Below are 16,459 nucleotides of genomic sequence, written 5' to 3'. Positions count from 1 at the left end.
GATGCGATATGAGTTTCCCTTCGTGGTTGGGTTTTGTTTTCGTTTTGCATTTTGTTCTTATCATGCATCTCATATCATGTCATCATGTGCATTGCATTTGCATACATGTTCGTCTCATGCATCCGAGCATTTTCCCCGTTGTCTGTTTTGCAATCTGACACTCCTACGTCCTCCGGCACCCTCTTTTGTCTCTTTTTGTGAGCGGGTGTTAAACTTTCACGGAATAGACCGAGATTTGCCAAGCGGCCTTGTTACACCACCAATAGACCGCCTGTCAAGTTTCGTGCCATTTGGAGCCCGTTTGATACTCCAACGGTTAACCGAGGAACCGTAAAGACCTCGTGTGTGTTGCAGCCCAACACCCCTCCAAAATGGCCCAAAACCCATCAAACCTGCCTCCATCCTCTCGATCGTTCGATCACGATCGCGTGGCCGAAAACTGCACCTCATTGGGACACTCCTACCTCCTCCTAGCTATATATATGTGTGTGTCTCGCTCCAAAATTCGCGGTCTAACCCTAGTCTTCTTCCTCCACCGCGCATCTGGACATGTCCGCCACCGTCGGACGCGTCCACCGCAGCCAGCCACGTCGCCCGACCAATGGCAGCGTGCCACGTCAGCGTCGTCGCCTCCCTCCTCCAATCCCGCTTCGCCACCTCACCACGCCTCTCTGTCCTCCCACCACACGGCCTGGGCGACCCGGATCGGGCCCGCGCGAGCCTGACCACATCGCCGCCCGGCCCCGCCGACCACCTGTGTCATCCCGCTCGCTCCCTGCCATACCTCGCCTCCGGATCCGGATCGGCGTCGCCAGATCCGGCCACCCCGCACCCGATCCGGCCATCTCCGGCCTCCACCCCTTGCTGGAGCGGCTCCCCGTCACCGGAACCGTCGCAGGCTCGCCGGAGCCGTCCCGCGCCAGATCTGGGCGGGTGGGTGAGATCCACCCGTCCCCCAAACCAAATGTCATCCCCGCGCCCGGATCCCTCCGTCCCGGGTCGAGCCCGTACCGCGTTGACTTTTCGTGGAGGTGATTTTCTTCTAAGTCCCCAGGTCTGCAAGATTTTCATGGCATGTTCATTGCATCATAACTTTCTGCTTGTAGCTCCATTTTTCATGTATGATATATCAAAATGTTCATCATTATGTGATCTTCGTTTTGTTCCATTGAGCCATGCTTGTTTGAGTCCATCTTGATGCCCAAATGACTGATGCAAGAGTGCTATAAAATGTTAGGTGTTGATTCTTAGCAGAGTATGCGCATTTGTCATTTTTGCTACAATTGTTGTGTGCTGCATATGGGCATGAGCTCTACATGTGTTTTGGTCTATGCCATGCCATCTTTACAGGGGTGTATGCCATGTATTGTTGTGATCAATGTGGTGACTAGCACAAGCATGCAAAATAGCTCTCGTGATATTGCTGATTTCAGAGACTTAGAATTTCACTGTCTTTTCTTTGCTGTTATTTTTATGCCATGTATTCATGTTGCTACAGTGAGATTCATGCTTCTTTTGAGTATGTTCGGTAAGGATGATTTGTACATATGGTATTGCTCTATCCATCCATGTCCCTGTTTGCATTTATGGAGTGCCCTAGCATGACTCAATCTTGCTCTACTTTTGCTATAAAATGTTCCTGGCAGGTTGTTTACGTGTTAATCAATTTTGCCAAGGTTGTTGTAGTTGATCCATGCATGTTATGAGATTGTTTTTTCTTTGGTTAGCTTAATGAACATGTCTTCTTACTATTGCTATTCTTATCTTGTCATGCAATGCCTTGTGGTGAGTGAATCGAGCTCGCAAAGATGCCTTCATAATTCTGTTTATGCCATGCCCAGATTGTCTGCTAAGTCTGAATCTGTTAACGAAACATGCTATGTTTACATGTGTGCCATCATATTTTATGTGCCTTTTGTCTTATGGTCAGTAAGAGACTTTTGTTCTATGCTTTGAGTAGATTCATGCCATGCCTTTTTTTTGCTATGCTCTGTTCCTGTAGCATGTTGTTTGCTTGCTCTAAACATGGCTTCCTGATGTTAATTCCTGGCATGTTAGTATTTTCACCAAGTTTGTGATGTTGTTATCTTTTGCATTTTTGCCATGCTTGTTTGAACCTGCTCTTGTGTGATTTAGCCGTAGCTCAGTGTTCATCTTTTGTCAAGAATCTTGAGTATATCACTGACGTATGCTTTGTTGCTATGTTGGAGTGCAGTAGCTTAGTTTCTTTTTGCATTCTAGATGGCATCGTGCTGTTAATCGCATAATTGTGTCATTATTGTTTTGCTTGTCTTTTGCAAACCGTGCATCCGATTCTAGTGATCTTTATATCGATTTCGACCGAAATCAACTCATCTTTCCAGCGGCGCGCTTGGTTTGCCAAGTTCATGCCTGGTTCAATCTTTTCTTTCCGGAGCACGCATATGCATTGCATATCACATCGCGCATATCATGCCATGTTTTGCATCATGTTGCTTGTGCATTGCACCATGATTGATTATTGGCCCTTTGCTTGTATTCTTGCTTCGGGTAGAGTCGGGAGACGTGTACGTGATCGAGGAACCTGTTGAGTACGCTAACGAGGATCAAGCTTTTGTCAACTTTGAGAACTTTGCAGGCAAGATGACCATACCCTCGAAATCACTTCTATCTTTGCTTGCTAGTTGCTCGCTCTTTTGCTATGCTGTGATACCTACCACTTGCTATATCATGCCTACCTTATTGCCATGTCAAGCCTCTAACCCACCTTTCCTAGCAAACCGTTGTTTGGCTATGTTACCGCTTTGCTCAGCCCCTCTTATAGCGTTGCTAGTTGCAGGTGGAGATGGGAGTTCATTCCATGTTGGAACATGGATATTGTTGGGATATCATTATTATATCTTGTTTACTTTAATGCATCTATATACTGGGTAAAGGGTGGAAGGCTCGGCCTTATGCCTAGTGTTTTGTTCCACTCTTGCCGCCCTAGTTTCCGTCATACCGGTGTTATGTTCCTTGATTTTTGCATTCCTTACGCGGTTGGGTGTTATGGGAACCCCTTGACAGTTCGCTTTGAATAAAACTCCTCCAGCAAGGCCCAACCTTGGTTTTACCATTTGCCTACCTACCACCATATACCTTCCCTTGGGTTCTGCAGACTCAAGGGTCATCTTTATTTTAACCCCCCCCCCCCGGGCCAGTGCTCCTCTGAGTGTTGGTCCAAAACAGACAGCCTGCGGGGCCACCTCGGGGCAACTTGAGTGTTGGTTTTACTCGTAGCTTGAACTATCCGGTGTGCCATGAGAACGAGATACGTGCAACTCCTATCGGGATTTGTCGGCACATCGGGCGGCTTTGCTGGTCTTGTTTTACCATTGTCGAAATGTCTTGTAACCGGGATTCCGAGTCTGATCGGGTCATCCTGGGAGAAGGAATATCCTTCATTGACCGTGAGAGCTTGTGATGGGCTAAGTTGGCACACCTTTGCAGGGTTTTGAACTTTCGAAAGTCGTGCCCACGGTTATGGGCAGATGGGAATTTGTTAATATTCGGTTGTAGAGAACTTGACACTTAACTTAATTAAAATGAATCAACAGCGTGTGTAGCCGTGATGGTCTCTTTTCGGCAGAGTCCGGGAAGGGAACACGATCTCGTGTTATGATTGATTGTAAGTAGTTTTCAGGATCACTTCTTGATCATTATAGCTTCTCGATCGTGCTTTGCTTCCCTACTCGCTCTCATTTGTGTAACTTAGCCACCATATATGCTAATGCTTGCTGCAGCTCCACCTCACTACCTTTTCCTACCCCCTTAAGCTTAAATAGTCTTGATCACGAGGGTGTGAGATTGCTGAGTCCCAGTGACTCACAGATTACTTCCAAAACCAGATGCAGGTGCCGATGATGCCAGTGCAGGTGACACAACTAAGCTCAAGTGGGAGCTCGATGAAGATCGTGTTCGTTGTGTTGTTTCGTTTCCTTTTGATCAGTAGTGGAACCCAGTTGGGGTGATCGGGGATCTAGGATTTGGTGTTGTCTTTCTTTATTTTGGTTCCATGGTCGGACCTTGATTGTATTCTGGATGATGTATGTTTAACTTGTATTGTGTGAAGTGGCGATTGTAAGCCAACTCTTTATCCCTCTCTTATTCAGTACATGGGATGTGTAAAAATTACCCCTGTTGCGATGTGCCTACTATGCGGTTATGCCTCTAAGTCGTGCTCCGACACGTGGGAGATATAGTCGCATCGTGGGTGTTACAAGTTGGTAATCAGAGCCTTCCCCGACTTAGGAGCCCTCTGCTTGATCGAATCGCTGACGTTGTTGAGTCTAGAAAAAATATTTTGAGTCTTAGGATTATATATATCGGAGAGTAGGATTATTTTTACTCCTCAGTCCCTTCGTCTCTCTGGTGAGGCCTCCTGACATAGAGTTTTGACTCTTCTCTCCTCAAATTTCATGAAAAAAATTAGGATCACGCGGGTATCTTGGAATCGTTCCGATGGTTTTGTGATGAGAACATTGTTCTTAGTGCCTCCTGACATTTAGGGGTTGTGGCAGTGTCCCGGGGAGTTGAGCTCCGAGGTGTTGTCGTCACAATTTTATCGTTGCGGTTCTTGAATACCTGAGTTCGCCGACATCGAAAATCTCCTTTATGCAGTTGTTGGTGAGATAACCTCGATGCCACCCAGTACTGGGGCGGGAGTTTGGGAGTATTGCCATAACTCGCATAACGGATGCTTTTCGAAGGTTGTGGTAAATGATTTTCGAAGGTTTCTTGCTTATGTGTTGAAGGATGGATACAGCTGGATGTAGGATTTGCTAGTTTTGGGTGCGATATTATACTTCCCCTGTATCCCCAACACCTGATTGCATAACCAGAAAGTTTCGGGAGTTTATACGTGGGAATTCAAGTATATCGTAGGATATCTTTCCAACAGACACATGAGACGATATGGGATCTATCATATGTTTGTTTCCAGCTTATTCTGCAAGCCAATCCTTGTTTTGTTTTGAGTTGTGGTATTCGAGTTGCTTCGATGTCAAATGTTGATTCCATGCCTCTTTTTAAGTGGTGTTCTCATATTTCTATGTGAGTACTAATTCTTCTTGATCATCGAGATTGTCATGTCAATCCTTTTTCATCGGCGTGTTTCTCTTCAAGTGAATCCGATTATGTCAACATTCGCAAGACCACCTTTCAGTTTTTCCCAACGGTGTTTGTTCCATCTGCCCAAGTTGCCTTTGTTTTCCCACCCTCCCACCCTTTTTCTTGAAGGACTCGGATTTCTAATCAAGTATCCATCTTATGGATGAGAAGTCTCTCCATTCTTTTCCGTCAATGTTCTTATCCGATGATTCTCAAGAAGATTCTAACGGAGCTTCAAGTTCATCATTCTTCGTTCTTTTCCTTCTCCGGTAGTTTCAATGCAAGCTTTCGGTGTTGATCATATATTTTTCATTGGTTCACATGCTTTCTATTTTGGAAGTGCTTATCAAAGACTCTCTTATTTATTCACCTCTCGCTATTCATTTGTTTTGGAGTGCTGAAGATGTCTCAGGAGATTCGTGTTTCCATTCTCGATCCGTTCAAGCTATTTAGAGGTCTTACCTTATTCAAGCTATTTAATTCAACCGGTGCAATCTCCTTTTCAAGTAATAATTTCAACGGTGTATCTTTTGAGTGGGCCCTAACCCACAGGTCTTTTCTCAGGATCTTACCTGACTCTTCTAAATTTCCCAGAGTTACTCTCAAATTCTTCTCCAAGTTTGACGTAAGAATGAATTATCATGAGTCATATGTCTTTCTTCAAGATCTTTCAAATTCTATCATTGTTGGTTCAACCTTTCTAATTTTCATCCCGGAATATCTCAATAATTCATGGTGGTGTTTCTCATCATATTTCTCAATGTTGAAGACCAAAGAAGAGTTTCTCCTCCAAATCTTACCCGTTTTTTTCAAAGATGTGTAGTTCAAGCTTGATGCCATCCTCTATTTCCGATTGTGAGAATTCTTTTCACCCATCCGGAGGCAATTCATGAGTCTTTCAGTTTGATTCTTTGGAGGCCATCATTTCGGAAGAATTATTCATTCTCAGCTTTCAGCTCTCGTTCTCCAAATCTTACTGGTGCATCGTTCAAATACCCTCTAAAGAGTTCATGATCTCTTTGTTCTCACGTATCTAAATTCCTTCAAGTATCTTCATTCGTTTTCCAATTCTTCTCGGTGAATTGTGCATTTGCTACGTTCATTTTCAATTCGTACAGTGGTTCAATCAAGATTCCTCTTCCTATGTTCTCATATAGATTCATTCGTTCTTTCCAAATCCTACCGGTGGATCATTGAAGACCTTTCTCAAGTTTGCGCTATATCTCTCTTAATCCTTTCTACGAGAGTAAGTAGTATGCCAAATCTGTTGCTTGTCATCAATTTAAATTGGTGAAGGATACCCATAACATAATTCTTATTATTGTTTCATTCAAGTTATCTAATTCTTCTTTCCGAAGTGGTTCATCATATCACATTCTCGGTTCGAGATGCTTTATCTTTAATCCGGTGTTCCAAATTTTCACTTATCTCACCGCGAAGCTCCATCTAAATCATCACAAGGCTTCACCTTGTGTTTTCAACTTCTGTTTCCTTTCGTTTGATCATCCTTTTATTACCGGAGTTCTTCATGGAGGCTCTACATGATGGTTTCCTCAAGGGTTTAATCCCTTCTCGAAGTGTTCATCAAGATTCTTTTCAGAGGAGCTCAAGTATTCTTCATCTTGCATTTCTAAGTGCAGTTCTTCCTATCTTATCTTTTGAGGTGGTGTTATGTCATTCTTGATAATTTCCCTTCGTGTTTCATGATTCACAAGTTATCAATAATGAGGTAGTTTAAATCCATTAATCTCTTCATTGGAGTTATCTTGGGTTATATTTCACCTAAAGCTTTCCCTAAGTATTCTTGCTATTTATGGTGCTTATAAATGACCCAAGTTCTTCTTTTATCCTCCCGGTGAAATAGTTTCTCGTCTCCTTGTTCATATTAATTCAAATCCATTGTTTTCGTTAGTGGCAGAATTTCACCTCATAATTTTTGAAATGTCTTCCATAAGCCCACATCAAGCTTATCCTTTCTTGGTTGATAATCCAACAACTCCGTTCGAGAATATGTTGTAAGCATGCTCTCTCGAGATCTTGTTTCCCTCTGTTCATTCCATTCCATTCTTTCATTTCTTCCGGAGGCATTGTGTTATTGCTCTCTCCTCTCATCATCTTGAATGGTGAGGATCGTGTTCTTTTTGTGCTTATCCATTTAACCGAAGTGTTGTGCCCTCTGCTCAAGTTCTTTTCATCTTATCAAGTCTTGCATCTCTTTTCAACCGGAGTGTGATACGTCTCCAACGTATCTATAATTTTTGATTGCTCCATGCTATATTATCTACTATTTTGGACTATATTGGGCTTTATTTTCCACTTTTATATTATTTTTGGGACTAACCTATTAACCGGAGGCCCAGCCTAGAATTGTTGTTTTTTTGCCTATTTCAGTGTTTCGGATAAACGGAATATCAAACGGAATAAAATCTTCGGAAACGTGATTTTCTCACCGAACGTGATCCAGGAGACTTGGACCCTACTGCAAGGGATCAAAGAGGTGGTCACGAGGGTGGGAGCCCCCTAGGGCGCGCCACCCTACCTCGTGGGCCCCTCGGTGCTCCACCAACGTACTCCTTCCTCCTATATATACACACGTACCCCCAAACGATCAAAATAGGAGCCAAAAACCTAATTCCACCGCCGCAACTTTCTGTATCCACGAGATCCCATCTTGGGGCCTGTTCTGGAGCTCCGCCGGAAGAGGGCCGTCATCACGGAGGGCTTCTACATCATCCTAGCCTCTCCGATGAAGTGTGAGTAGTTTACCTCAGACCTTCGGGTCCATAGTTAGTAGCTAGATGGCTTCTTCTCTCTCTTTGAATCTCAATACAAAGTTCTCCCCCTCTCTCGTGGAGATCTATTCGATGTAATCTTCTTTTTGCGGTGTGTTTGTTGAGAGCGATGAATTGTGGGTTTATGATCAAGTCTATCTATGAATAATATTTTAATCTTCTCTGAATTCTTTTATGTATGATTGGTTATCTTTGCAAGTCTCTTCGAATTATCCGTTTGGTTTGGCCAACTAGATTGGTAGTTCTTGCCATGGGAGAAGTGCTTAGCTTTGGGTTCGATCTTGCGGTGTCCTTACCCAGTGACAGAAGGGGCAGCAAGGCACGTATTGTATCGTTGCCATCGAGGATAACAAGATGGGGTTTATTTCATATTGCATGAATTTATCTCTCTACATCATGTCATCTTGCTTAAGGCGTTACTCTGTTTTTAACTTAATACTCTAGATGCATGCTGGATAGCGGTCGATGAGTGGAGTAATAGTAGTAGATGCAGAATCGTTTCGATCTACTTGTCACGGACGTGATGCCTATATACATGATCATGCCTAGATATTCTCATAATTATGCTCAATTCTATCAATTGCTCAACAGTAATTTGTTCACCCACCGTAGAATACTTATGCTCTTGAGAGAAGCCACTAGTGAAACCTATGGCCCCCGGGTCTATTCTCATCATATCAATCTCCATCACTTTTATATTGTTTTGCTATTTACTTTGCTTTTACTTTTTACTTTGCATCTTTATATCAAAAATACCAAAAAATATTCTATCTATCAGATCTCACTCTCGTAAGTGACCGTGAAGGGCTTGACAACCCCTAATCGCGTTGGTTGCGAGTAGCTATCGCTTTGTGCAGGTACGAGGGACTTGAGCGTGGGCTCCTACTGGATTGATACCTTGGTTCTCAAAAACTGAGGGAAATACTTACGCTACTCTGCTGCATCATCCCTTCCTCTTCGGGGAAAACCAACGCAAGCTCAAGACGTAGCAAGAAGGATTTCTGGCGCCGTTGCCGGGGAGTCTACGCAAAAAGTCATATACCAAGTACCCATCACAATCCCTATCTCTCGCATTACATTATTTGCCATTTGCCTCTCGTTTTCCTCTCCCCCCAATTCACCCTTGCCGTTTTATTCGCCCTCTCTCTCTCTATCCTCCCTCTCTATTTGCCTCTTTTTGCTTGCTTTTTGCTTGTGTGTTAGTTTGTTTGCCTGCTTGTCGTTATGTCTGAAACTGGGGAAGTTATCGCCAATTTGGGCGATAACAATATCATGGAAGATTCTAATACTCCTGCTAAAGAACCTACCATCTTTCATACAAAAAATTCCATGTTGGTAGTGGTAATATTATTGGAAAAGGAGTTATTCAAGATTTCTTTACTTGTGCCGGTGCTTTACCTTCTATGGGTAGTTCTATCCTTCACAGAACTAGTAGTCTTGCGGACGCTATTGCCATGCTTGTAGTTGAACTTGAAAGACAATTCATGCACATGCATCCTTCTATACAAAGGATTTTTCTGGAATTTTCTAATAATGAGCATTCTTCTGTTAAGCGTGCCGCTACTATCTTTTTGGCTCATGAGTTTAGATTCATAATAAGAGAAGCCAAAGAAATCTTTGCACATTATAGGGTGGACGCTTGCCATCCTCCCATAGAGGCTATCCTCTTTGATCAAGAAGAAATAATGCGTTTTCAATCTCTAGACTATGTTGCTTTTAATGAAAATCTTAGAAGAAAGGTTCCTACCAATGTTTTAGTTGATAGAATTTCTGAACTTAATGATGATTTGGCTATTCGAAATAATGAACTAGGATATTCTCTTGAATATAGGCTCACGAAGTTCTGTCAAAAGAATGCTTATAATGATGAATTGGTTGTGCATTATGAAGGACCGAAGGAGGAACCTATACCTCCCAAGGTTGATCTTGGGGACTTTTGTCCCGTTAAATTTAGTCCTTTTGATTACTCTTGCTTGCCTCAAAGAAAACTTCCTGCCGAACATAGAGAATATGAAATGAGTTTCACCAACCTATCTTATTACTATGGCAATACCTAGATCTATTCGTTATGCCTAGCTAGGGGCGTTAAACGATAGCGCTTGTTGGGAGGCAATCCAATTTTATTTTTATTCCTTGCTTTTTTATCCTGTTTAGTAATAAATAAATTTTTTAGCCTCTATTTTGGTTGTGTTTTTTGTGTTTCATTAGTGTTTGTGCCAAGTAGAACCGTTGGGAAGACTTGGGGAAAGTCTTGTTGAACTTGCTGTAAAAAACAGAAACTTTAGCGCTCACGAGAACTGCTGTCATTTTTATTTGAAGAGTTATATTTAGTTAATTATTTTTTCAGATGATTAATAGGTAAATTCCTCACGTCCAGCAATTTATTTTAGAATTTTTGGGGCTCCAGATCTTGCGCTAGCTACAGATTACTACAGACTGTTCTGTTTTTGACAGATTCTGTTTTTCGTGTGTTGTTTGCTTATTTTGATGAATCTATGGCTAGTAAAATTGTTTATAATCCATAGAGAAGTTGGAACACAGTAGGTTTAACACCAATATAAATTAAGAATGAGTTCATTACAGTACCATGAAGTGGTCTTTTGTTTTCTTTCGCTAACGGAGCTCACGAGTTTTCTATTTTGAGTTTTGTGTTGTGAAGTTTTCAAGTTTTGGGTGAATTCTTTTGATGGATCATGGAACAAGGAGTGGCAAGAGCCTAAGCTTGGGGATTCCCATGGCACCCCCAAGATAATCCAAGGCCACCAAAAAGTCAAAGCTTGGGGATGCCCCCGGAAGGCATCCCCTCTTTCGTCCACTTCCATCGGTAATTTACTTGGAGCTATATTTTTATTCACCAACATGATATGTGTTTTGCTTGGAGCGTCTTGTATTATTTGTGTCTTTGTTTGTTAGTATGCCACAATCATCCTTGCTGTACACACCTTTTGAGAGAGCCATACATGAATTAAAATTTGATAGAATACTCTATGTGCTTCACTTATATCTTTTGAGCTAAGTAGTTTTGCTCTAGGTGCTTCACTTATATCTATTGAGCTAAGTAGTTTTGCTCTATGTGCTTCACTTATATCCTTTGAGCTAGATAATTTTACTCTATGTGCTTCACTTATATCTTTTGAGCGTTATAATTTTGCTCTATGTGCTTCACTTAGATCTTTTAGAGCACAGTGGTGGATATGTTTTAAAGAAACTATTGATCTCTCATGCTTCACTTAAATTAATTTGAGAGTCTCTTAATAGCATGGTAATTTGCCTAATAATAATATGCTTGGTATTCAAGATTTTTGAAACTCTCTTTTGAGTGTGTTGAATACTAAGAAAAGATTGAAGCATGATAATTGTTTTGAGTTATGGAGGTGATAATATTAAAGTCATGCTAGTTGAGTAGTTGTGAATTTAAAGAATACTTGTGTTGAAGTTTGTGATTCCCGTAGCATGCACGTATGGTGAACCGTTATGTGATGAAGTCGGAGCATGATTTATTTATTGATTGACTTCCTTATGAGTAGTGGTCGGGGACGAGCGATGGTCTTTTCCTACCAATCTATCCCCCTAGGAGCATGCGCGTAATACTTTGCTTTGATAACTTCTAGATTTTTGCAATAAGTATATGAGTTCTTTATGACTAATGTTGAGTCCATGGATTATACACACTCTCACCCTTCCACCTTTGCTAGCCTCTCTAATACCGCACAACTTTCGCCGGTATCATACACCTACCATATACCTTACTCAAAACAGCCACCATACCTACCTATTATGGCATTTCCATAGCCATTCCGAGATATATTGCCATGCAACTTTCCACCATCTAGTTCATCATGACACACTTCATAATTGTCATATTGCATATCCCAGCACACCGCCGGATGCATTCACATAGAGTCATATTTTGTTCTAAGTATCGAGTTGTAATTGTTGAGTTATAAGAAAAATAAAAGTGTGATGATCATCATTATTAGAGCATTGTCCCAGTGAGGAAAGAATGATGGAGACTATGATTCCCCCATAAGTCGGGATGAGACTCCGGACGAAAAATAAAAAAATAGGCCATAAAAAAAGAGAAAAGGCCCAAACAAAAAATGATGAGAGAAAAAGAGAGAAGGGACAATGTTACTATCCTTTAACCACACTTGTGCTTCAAAGTAGCACCATGATCTTCATAGTAGAGAGTCGCTCATGTTATCACTTTCATATACTAGTGGGAATTTTTCATTATAGAACTTGGCTTGTATATTCCAATGATGGGCTTCCTCAAATTGCCCTAGGTCTTCATGAGCAAGCAAGTTGGATGCACACCCACTTAGTTTCTTTTTGAGCTTTCATATACTTATAGCTCTAGTGCATCCGTTGCATGGCAATCCCTACTCACTCACATTGATATCTATTGATGGGCATCTCCATAGCCCGTTGATACGCCTAGTTGATGTGAGACTATCTTCTCCTTTTTGTCTTCTCCACAACCACCATTCTATTCCACCTATAGTGCTATATCCATGGCTCACGCTCATGTATTGCGTGAAGATTGAAAAAGTTTTGAAAAAGTTAGAGTATGAAACAATTGCTTGGCTTGTCATCGGGGTTGTGCATGATTTAAATACTTTGTGTGGGGAAGATGGAGCATAGCCAGACTATATGATTTTGTAGGGATAACTTTCTTTGGCCATGTTATTTTGAGAAGACATAATTGCTTTGTTAGTATGCTTGAAGTATTATTATTTTCTATGTCAATATAAACTTTTATCTTGAATCTTTCTAATCTGAATATTCATACCACAATTAAGAAGATTTGCATTGAAATTATGCCAAGTAGCACTCCGCATCAAAAATTCTCTTTTTATCATTTACCTACTCGAGGACGAGCAGGAATTAAGCTTGGGGATGCCTGATACGTCTCCAACGTATCTATAATTTTTGATTGCTCCATGCTATATTATCTACTGTTTTGGACTATATTGGGCTTTATTTTCCACTTTTATATTATTTTTGGGACTAACCTATTAACCGGAGGCCCAGCCCAGAATTGCTGTTTTTTGCCTATTTCAGTGTTTCGGATAAACGGAATATCAAACGGAGTCCAAACGGAATAAAATCTTCGGAAACGTGATTTTCTCACCGAACGTGATCCAGGAGACTTGGACCCTACTGCAAGGGATCAAAGAGGTGGTCACGAGGGTGGGGGGCGCCCCCCCTAGGGCGCGCCCCCTGCCTCGTGGGCCCCTCGGTGCTCCACCGACGTACTCCTTCCTCCTATATATACACACGTACCCCCAAACGATCAGAACAGGAGCCAAAAACCTAATTCCACCGCCGCAACTTTCTGTATCCACGAGATCCCATCTTGGGGCCTGTTCCGGAGCTCCGCCGGAAGAGGGCCGTCATCACGGAGGGCTTCTACATCATCCTAGCCCCTCCGATGAAGTGTGAGTAGTTTACCTCAGACCTTCGGGTCCATAGTTAGTAGCTAGATGGCTTCTTCTCTCTCTTTGAATCTCAATACAAAGTTCTCCCCCTCTCTCGTGGAGATCTATTCGATGTAATCTTCTTTTTGCGGTGTGTTTGTTGAGACGATGAATTGTGGGTTTATGATCAAGTCTATCTATGAATAATATTTGAATCTTCTCTGAATTCTTTTATGTATGATTGGTTATCTTTGCAAGTCTCTTCGAATTATCCGTTTGGTTTGGCCAACTAGATTGGTAGTTCTTGCCATGGGAGAAGTGCTTAGCTTTGGGTTCGATCTTGCGGTGTCCTTACCCAGTGACAGAAGGGGCAGCAAGGCACGTATTGTATCGTTGCCATCGAGGATAACAAGATGGGGTTTATTTCATATTGCATGAATTTATCTCTCTACATCATGTCATCTTGCTTAAGGCGTTACTCTGTTTTTAACTTAATACTCTAGATGCATGCTGGATAGCGGTCGATGAGTGGAGTAATAGTAGTAGATGCAGAATCGTTTCGATCTACTTGTCACGGACGTGATGCCTATATACATGATCATGCCTAGATATTCTCATAATTATGCTCAATTCTATCAATTGCTCAACAGTAATTTGTTCACCCACCGTAGAATACTTATGCTCTTGAGAGAAGCCACTAGTGAAACCTATGGCCCCTGGGTCTATTCTCATCATATCAATCTCCATCACTTTTATATTGTTTTGCTATTTACTTTGCTTTTACTTTTTACTTTGCATCTTTATATCAAAAATACCAAAATATTCTATCTATTAGATCTCACTCTCGTAAGTGACCGTGAAGGGCTTGACAACCCCTAATCGCGTTGGTTGCGAGTAGCTATCGCTTTGTGCAGGTACGAGGGACTTGAGCGTGGGCTCCTACTGGATTGATACCTTGGTTCTCAAAAACTGAGGGAAATACTTACGCTACTCTGCTGCATCATCCCTTCCTCTTCGGGGAAAACTAACGCAAGCTCAAGACGTAGCAGAGTGATGTCCGAATTTGTTCTTCCTTGTTCCTCTTTCCTAATGGAGTTCTTTCAACTTCGTTCATCTTTGTAGTATTCTTTCTTTCAATTTGCTCAACCTCGCAATGTTCTTTGGTTTCACTCATTTGTCGAAGAAGCAACTTAGTTTTACCTCTTCTCTTTCTCTTCCGTTTTCCCTCCGGCGCCATCCTAGATCTGGGGACGAGATCCTCTCGTAGTGGTGGAGTGTTGTAACGCCCCAGATACAACTTTCCATATTTGTAACTCTGACTCTTGCCTTTTTCCGGAGATGTCGTATGAGTTTCCCTTCGTGGTTGGGTTTTGTTTTCGTTTTGCATTTTGTTCTTGTCATGCATCTCATATCATGTCATCATGTGCATCTCATTTGCATACATGTTCGTCTCATGCATCCGAGCATTTCCCCCGTTGTCCGTTTTGCAATCCGACACTCATACGTCCTCCGGCGCCCTCTTTTGTCTCTTTTCGTGAGCAGGTGTTAAACTTTCTCGGAATAGACCAAGATTTGCCAAGCGGCCTTGTTACACCACCAGTAGACCGCTTGTCAAGTTTAATGCCATTTCGAGCCCGTTTGATACTCCAATGGTTAACCGGGGAACCGTAAAGACCTCATGTGTGTTGCAGCCCAACACCCCTCCAAAACAGCCCAAAACCCATCCAAACCCCCCTCCATCCTCTCGGTCGTTCGATCACGATCGCGTGACCGAAAACCGCATCTCATTTGGACACTCCTACCTCCTCCTAGCTATATATATGTGTCTCCCTCCGAAATTCGCGGTCTAACCCTAGTCTTCTTCCTCCACCGCGCATCCGGACATGTCTGCCGCCGTCGGACGCGTCCACCACAGCCGGCCACGTCGCCCGACCAATGGCGGACTGCCACGTCAGCACCGCCGCCTCCCTCCTCCAATCCCGCTTAGCCACCTCACCACGCCTCTCTCTCCTCCCACCGCGCGGCCCGCGGGACCCGGATCGGGCACGCGCAAGCCCGACGGCGCCGCCGCCCGGCCCATCGTGCCGCCCCGCGCCACCGAGCCGCCCGCCGCCGCCTACGTGCCCTGCATCGCTCGCCGCCCGCCACCTTCACTACCGCGCCGCGCCGCCGCTTCAACTGCCGACCCGCGCCGCCGCACTTGTTTGCCGCCGCCGCCCTTTGTGCGCGCGCCGCCGCCCGAGCCCCCTTCTCCACGCCTCCTCGTCGGCTCGCCGAGCGCCGCTGCACGGCTTCACCATAGCCGGCTACCTTCATCGTCGGGGCAACCGCCAGGTCGCGACCCCGCCGACCTCCTGTGTCGTCCCGCTCGCTCCCCGCCATACCTTGCCTCCAGATCCGGACCGGCGTCGCCAGATCCGGCCACCCCGCACCCGATCGGGCCATCTCCGGCCTCCACCCCTCACCGGAGCGGCTCCCCGTCGCCGGAACCGTCGAAGGCTTGACGAAGCCTTCCAGCGCCAGATCTGGGCGGGTGGATGAGATCCACCCGTCCCCCAAACCAAATGTCGTCCCCGCGCCCGGATCCCTCTGTCCCGGGTCGAGCCCGTCCCGCGTTGACTTTTCGCGGAGGTGATTTTCTTCTAAGTCCCCAGATCTGCAACATTTTCATGGCATGTTCATTGCATCATAAATTTCTGCTCGTAGCTCCATTTTTCATGTATGATATATCAAAATGTTCATGATGATGTGCTCTTCGTTTTGTTCCATTGTGCCATGCTTGTTTGAGTCCATCTTGATGCCCAAATGACTGATGCAAGAGTGCTATAAAATGTTAGGTGACGATTCTTAGCAGAGTATGTGCATTTGTCATCTTTGCTACAATTGTTGTGTGCTGCATATGGGCATGAGCTCTACATGTGTTTTGGTCTATGTCATGCCATCTTTACAGGGGTGTATGCCATGTATTCATGTTTCTACAGTGAGATCCATGCTTCTTTTGAGTATGTTCGGTAAGGATGATTTGTACATCTGGTCTTGCTCTATCCATCCATGTCCCTGTTTGCATTTATGAAGTGCCCTAGCACGACTCAATCTTGCTCTACTTTTGCTATAAAATGT

This window comes from Triticum aestivum, chromosome 6A, assembly GCF_018294505.1.
Source record: "Triticum aestivum cultivar Chinese Spring chromosome 6A, IWGSC CS RefSeq v2.1, whole genome shotgun sequence".
NCBI classification, from domain to species: Eukaryota; Viridiplantae; Streptophyta; class Magnoliopsida; order Poales; family Poaceae; genus Triticum; species Triticum aestivum.
The sequence above is the reverse complement of the archived record's forward strand: the minus strand, read 5'-3'. Positions refer to the sequence as shown.